The sequence below is a fragment of the Epinephelus moara genome, chromosome 24, assembly GCF_006386435.1.
Source record: "Epinephelus moara isolate mb chromosome 24, YSFRI_EMoa_1.0, whole genome shotgun sequence".
Classification (NCBI taxonomy): Eukaryota; Metazoa; Chordata; class Actinopteri; order Perciformes; family Serranidae; genus Epinephelus; species Epinephelus moara.
Window position 1 is genome coordinate 19,975,261 of NC_065529.1, and position 6,728 is coordinate 19,981,988.

General features: G+C 42.1%; 3 non-coding genes across 3 annotated transcripts; all 3 read right to left on the reverse strand.

Moving 5' to 3' along the window:
• Positions 1-2,524: 2,524 nt before the first annotated feature.
• On the reverse strand, positions 2,525-2,596 carry trnae-cuc (transfer RNA glutamic acid (anticodon CUC)). Its single transcript has one exon. It is a non-coding gene; the product is annotated as a tRNA-Glu (tRNA).
• A 988-nt stretch (positions 2,597-3,584) lies between these two features.
• Positions 3,585-3,656, reverse strand: trnae-cuc (transfer RNA glutamic acid (anticodon CUC)). The gene has a single exon. It is a non-coding gene; the product is annotated as a tRNA-Glu (tRNA).
• A 947-nt stretch (positions 3,657-4,603) lies between these two features.
• Positions 4,604-4,675, reverse strand: trnae-cuc (transfer RNA glutamic acid (anticodon CUC)). Its single transcript has one exon. It is a non-coding gene; the product is annotated as a tRNA-Glu (tRNA).
• Between the last annotated feature and the right edge of the window lie 2,053 nt (positions 4,676-6,728).

Below are 6,728 nucleotides of genomic sequence, written 5' to 3' on the forward strand. Positions count from 1 at the left end.
TGCCGTGTGTTTTCATACCCTGTTGTACATCAGAAAGTCAGTGTGTGCCAGGTTGGGTCGTTTCTACCTGAGATATGAAGAAAAAAAACTAAAGAATGAGGATAAGAAGCTGGAATATTTTGTGAAATTTGAGATAGCTGGATCTTTGGAGATGTATTAAAATTCTTGCAGCATGCCATCCAAGCTACATCTTCTGCATGAAGAGGCACAGTATACTGTGGAGGCTTTCAAAGTGAAACTTACTGTACTTGTCTTGTTTTCTCTCTCAGTCAAACGCCGGAAAACACACACACACACACACATGCACAGACGTGCAGTACACATGCGCAGTAAAACACACTGACAATCACCATCAGATGGCAGAACACAGTGACTTAAACACATACCATCTGGCTGCATTAGGAATCCAAATGACATCTGATTTATGCGTGAGCTCGGGGAGCGAGGCATTACCCTGCTATCAATTTACTATCAATTTGTCAAGTTGTTCAAATTTTCACCATAAATCTAATCATATTCATTCACATTTGTGTTGGGAGTAACAGCCAGAGCTCCACATACAGTACTGTATCTCACACTGCCAATTAGATCAACACCGCGCAGCCCTGCACAGCCAGCACCATACAGACATCAGCTGCTCATGTACACCGACCATAGCCAGCAGCAGCTTGCAGCAGCATCAGTGCTAGCTAATGTCCACAGATTATAGAACCTGCTCCAGTTTAATTAATACTGGAGCGGTACGTCCAGCCATCCTGAGCCACCAACCTCCCTCTCTGTCATCTCCAGCTGCCTTAAAACCCCACACCCCTGCTCCATTCTGCCGGCCCGCTAGATGGAGGTAGAATCAGGCACGGGTGGATGTGAGCGTGTCGTTGAGTTTTTAATATGCTGCAGGAGGAGATCAATCTAGGGCAGCCAGAAAACGCATGTGTGCGGGGACTCTGGCACTCAGGCTAGGGCGGCGTGTGACAGAGCAAAGGGTGTGTGTTTGATTGTAATTACAGCCGTGCTTTGAGCCCTCCTCAAGAGTCAGATGGTGGAGGTAGGAGGGGTGTGGGGGTTTGATTGAGGATGGGGTGGAATGAGGGATGATGGGAGAGGTGGAGTGTAAGCATGTGTCCATATGCTGCTGGGATGGTGGGAATCTCCAAAAGGAATTTTCACCTTGGCCAAGTCTCCCTGATGCCTCAGGATGTTGTCCAAGGTTGAGCGGAGTGACGAAGACCGACACACAGACACAGAGGAATAGTGGCAGAGGCATCACGGCTGCCTGACTCTGTTTGCCAGAAAACAAATCAGAAATTAAGCAGTTATGAGCACTGACAAAAATATGACATCCTAATCAACCACCCAATGATACAGACTGTTGGGTGGTGATGGTGTAACTTTCTCCTCTACATCCTCTTCCTCCCACGAGTGAAAGTGGAGTAAACATTGTGACACTGCACCACTCAGTGGTGCTACAGCTACTGATAATCACATCAAACTAATGACATTCGGATATATCAAGAGAAGGGATTTAAGCATCTTGACATTCAAAAACACACTTGACATTTCCTTCAATGTGCCGGGTGACAAGCTGCTTTATGTAATGAGTCAATGCTATTTCAGAGACATTAGAGACAGATCAAGATAAAAAGGGTATTTGACCAGACACACACAAGTTAATCATCAAACACACCAACAATACAACAGCTACAGAATAAAGACTCAGAAGGTGAAACAGACATTTGGCATGACAACACTGACTGTTTACAAGCACAGTTTTGCCCTCATTCTGTAAAAGACAACATTTATCATTTATAGTAAGCTTTACATGGCTAATGAAAAATGATATTCCACTAATACGGCTGTTTACATGCAGCCCTGCTACCTCCAATTAAGGTGCCCAAACATGTTGTTTATCACGTCAAAATATAGAAGAATGGAACAGATGGAGCTGCTTGTAATTTTACTTCTTTGCATCAAATAGGATTTTTTCAAAGTTTTCCACCGCAGGCAGACTTGTTGAACCACGTGAACACAGCTTCTCTCTTTCATTCCTTCAACCAACTTCTTTCAAGGGTCAATATAGAAATATTTGTGCAGATTACAGGTTGATTTGTAAACAGACACAGCAGACATTCTGACATGTCATGGTAGGAAAAGCACAGGTGTATTTAAAAACATGAATGATCAGGGGAGGCTGTGGTATTGTCCATGCTGGCTATCTGGAGTAGCATACTGGGACACATAATGGAAATGAGCCATTTTTAATGGTACCAATTTCACCTGTGCTTTTCCTATTATTACAAGTCAAAGTGTCTGTGAAAGTGGTCCATTGTTTATCAGTGGTTTTATTTGGAGGCACAGAATGATGTGCACGTCCATTCCTTTGTGTTCCTTGATTCATGAACGAAACTGTGAATGGCAAGTGCTGAAACATGTCTGCCAATATATAGTGTATGCTTTTAGCATGACTTTAGAGTGCAGGTCCCCATCTCCTTGTAATTCTTGGTTACTAGATAGGGCCAAAGCTATGTTCCCTGACCGGGAATCGAACCCGGGCCGCGGCGGTGAGAGCGCCGAATCCTAACCACTAGACCATCAGGGAGTTGTCAATGGGCTTTTTTTGATGTATGATATTCATCTGTAGGTTCTGTGATTTATGTATCCTAAAGAGGTTGATTTGCAAATAGCAGACATTTTGACATGTCATAGTATGAAAAGCCCAGGTATATTTAATGAGATTAATGATAGCTGCATTCCACTTAGGGAAGGCCCTAGTTTTGTCCATGCTGGCTATCTGGAGTAGCTTACTGGGAGACGTAATGGAAATGAGCCATCGTTGATGTTACCAGTTTCACCTGTGCTTTTCCTACTATGACAAGTGAAAAGGTCTGGTGTGAAAGAGGTCCATTGTTTATGAATAGTTTTATTTGGAGGCACTAATGACACTCTTTGTTTGTGTTCCATGATATGTGAATGGAACTGAGAATGACAAGTGCTGAACTATGTCTGCCAATATTCAGTGGTGTCCATCTCCTTGCCAAGTCCTAGTTACTAGACAGGGCCAAAGCTATGCTCCCTGACTGGGAATCGAACCCCGGCCGCAGCGGTGAGAGAGCCGAATCCTAACCACTAGACTACCAGGGACATATTTGAACACAATTTTTTTCAATGTGACATTTTGACATGTCATAGTAGGAAAAGCACAGGTGTATTTAATAAGATTAATAATAGCTGCATTCCACTTAGGGAAGGCCCTGGTATTGTCCATGCTGGCTATCTGGAGTAGCTTACTGGGAAACGTAATAAATTGAGCCATTGTTAATGTTACCAATTGCGCCTGTCCTTTTTCTGCTATGACAAGTGAAAATGTTGGGCATGAAAGAGGTCCATTGTTTATTAATGGTTTTATTTGGAGGCATTAATGACACAGAATGATCTGCACATCCACCGTTTGTGTTCCTTGATTTGAGAATGGCAAGTGCTGAAACATATCTGCCAATATCCAGTGTGTGATTTCAGCATGTTTTAGAGTGCAGGTCCCCAGCTCCTCATAATTTCTAGTTACTAGATAGGGCTAAACTAAAGCTATGTTCCCTGACCAGGAATCAAACCCGGGCCGCGGCGGTGAGAGCGCCGAATCCTGACCACTAGACCATCAGGGACTTGTCAATGGGCTTCTGAGCACAATTTTTTTTTTGATGTATGATATGTGTCTATAGGTTCCGTGATTTATGTATTCTTAAGAGGTTGATTTGTAAATAGACTTGTTTTCACAGCAGACATTTTGACGTGTCATAGTATGAAAAGCCCAGGTATATTTAATAAGATTAATGATAGCTGCATTCCACTTAGGGAAGGCCCTAGTTTTGTCCATGCTGGCTATCTGGAGTAGCTTACTGGAAGACATAATAAATTGAGCCACTGTTAATGGTACCAATTTCACCTGTCCTTTTTCTACTACGACAAGTGAAAGTGTCTGCTGTGAAAGATTTTCATTGTTTATGAATAGTTTTATGTGGAGGCACTAATGACAAAGAACGATCTGCACGTCCACTCCTTTGTGTTCTTTGATATGTGAATGGAACCGATAATGGTGAGTGACCAAACATATCTGTCAATATCCAGTGTGTGCTTTCAGTGTGATTTTGGAGTGCAGGTCCCCATCTCCGTGTAATTTGTAGTCACTCGATAGGGCCAAAGCTATGTTCCCTGACCGGTGTGCTTTTGAGCACAATTTTTTTCAATGTATGATAAGCAACTATAGGTACAGTGGTTTATGTATCCTAAAGAGGTTGATTTGTAAGTACACCTTTTTTCACAGCAGACGTTTTGACATGTCATAGTAGGAAAAGCACAGGTGTATTTAATAACAGCTGCATTTCAGTTAGGGAAGGCCCTGGTATTGTCCATGTTCATTAATGGTTTTGTTTCGAGGCACTTATGACACAGAGCAATGTGCATGTCCACTCTTTGTTTTACTTGATATGTGAATGGAAACAAGAATGGCAAGTGCTGAAACATATCTGCCAATATCCAGCGTATGCTTTCAACATGATTGCAGGTTCCCACCTCTTTGTAATTTTTTGTTACGAGAGAGGGCCAAAGTATGTTCCCTGACCGGGAATCGAACCCGGGCCGCGGCGGTGAGAGCGCCGAATCCTAACCACTAGACTACCAGGGACTTGTCAATGGGCTTCTGAGCACACTTTTTTTTCAACGTATGATATGCATCTATAGGTTCCGTGGATTATCTATCCTAAAGAGGTTGATTTGTAAATAGATTTTATTTCACAGCAGACATTTTGACATGTCATATTAGGAGAAGCACAGATGAAATTGGTAACATCAACGATGGCTCATCAGGTGTATTTAATAAGGTTAATGATAGCTGCATGCATTCCACTTAGGGAAGGCCCTGGTATTGTCCAAGCCATTGTTAATGTTACCAATTTCACGTGTGCTTTCCTACTATGACAAGTGAAAATGTCTGCGGTGAAAAGGGTCCACTGTTTATAAATGGTTTTATTTTGAGGCACCAATGACACAGAACGATCTGCACATCCACTCCTTTAAGTTCCTTGATTGGTGAATGGAACTGTGAATGGCAAGTGTTGAAACATGTCTGCCAATATCCAGTGTATGCTTTTAGCATGACTTTAGAGTGCAGGTCCCCATCTCCCTGTAATTTTTAGTTACTAGATAGGGCCAAAGCTATGTTCCCTGACTGGGAATATCTACAGAGAAAACAAAACAACTTACTTGTTGAATCTCAGCTAATACGCCATGGAAATGTGACGAATACTATATAGAACTATCTGTAGGTGGACTGTCGAAATAAAGTTTTACTTGGACATCCGCTTAAGTTGGCATGGAAGCTGGTCACCTCAATCTATATCCTATATGTAACTGATAAAGGTGTATTTGCGCCCCAACAGATGTAAGAAAAGTAACAGGAGAGTGAGGCAGCTGTCAGTCAAGCCAACAGTCCTGAGGAGAGGACTAATCAGGAATGATGAGTGGAAACACCTGTGTGGGTGGACTGAGGATGCATAGTGCCTTTAATAGCCAAACAAACAGCTGTCTTTGGCAGGTGTGGCATCATGATTGTTTCTGTGACTTTGGCAGCCTTTCAGAAAACTTAATCAAGGGAGCAATATATTGTATATCATGGTAGTGCCAACCATAGCACTCGCCAGTGAGAGAAGCTTCAATGGGAAAAGCTACTAAAGTGACAGTGATGAATGAAATGTAAAATTAATGTAAAGTCACTGATTATTCACTGCAGTTCAACTTGAGGTGGTTTAGCATATTAGGACTTTCTTTAGTCACTCGCAGGCAGTGTAGCAACCTGTGAACACATCAACATATTGTCACCCTGGTAGCTGTTACAGCGAACACATGAGCAAACAGTTTTACTACATAGTACAGTGCAGTAGACACAGAGCAACATCAGAGTCCTTTTTCTGGCCACCTGATAAATCTAAGGGCGGGTTTACACCTAAAGATCCTGTTAATGAAATTGAACCAATGCAGAGATGATACATTGTTTAAATTTTCAAACTGGTTTGATTTGCGTTAACAAAGGGAAAACTTTAACCATTTAGAAATTGTAAACAAAAGTCATGTGGTAGAAATGCCGTTTGATTATTGGTCATACAGTACAGTTGGTAGGTATAAGACAACAAACCCCTTTCAGTGTCGACCTGGATATTGTACATCAATGGCACTGTCAGGTTCTATTCATGTTAGTTTTGATGTGGAGCACATATTCATCTCTATAGTTATTGCTGAATATTTTGATTACTTCAATTTTCCTATGCACCTGAGAAATGTTCTCTTGAGCCTATATATTCAGGAGGCAACCTTACTTTGTTGTGAGTCCAGGTTTACAACTTGCCACTTGACATTTTGGCAGCAAACACCCAAAAAGGCCACTAGTTAAACAGTCACCAAAACAGGAAAAGAAAACGTCTTTGTAACCAATGAAATGACACATAAAATGGTGCACTTCCTGTGATTGGTTTGAATGGTGTTCACACCAGAAATGTACTCCAGATTTCACTTGACAATAGTCTGAAACAACTCCTTTGAGGCAGACCAAAGAGCGGTTGTTCAGTCTGCTATTCTTCTGGGATGGCGTTCACACTAACCCAAATGAGTAGCACCAAGGCGGTAAACACACCAGGGTTCTATTCAACTGAACTAAACAAGGCTGGTGAACGTGCCCTAAGTTC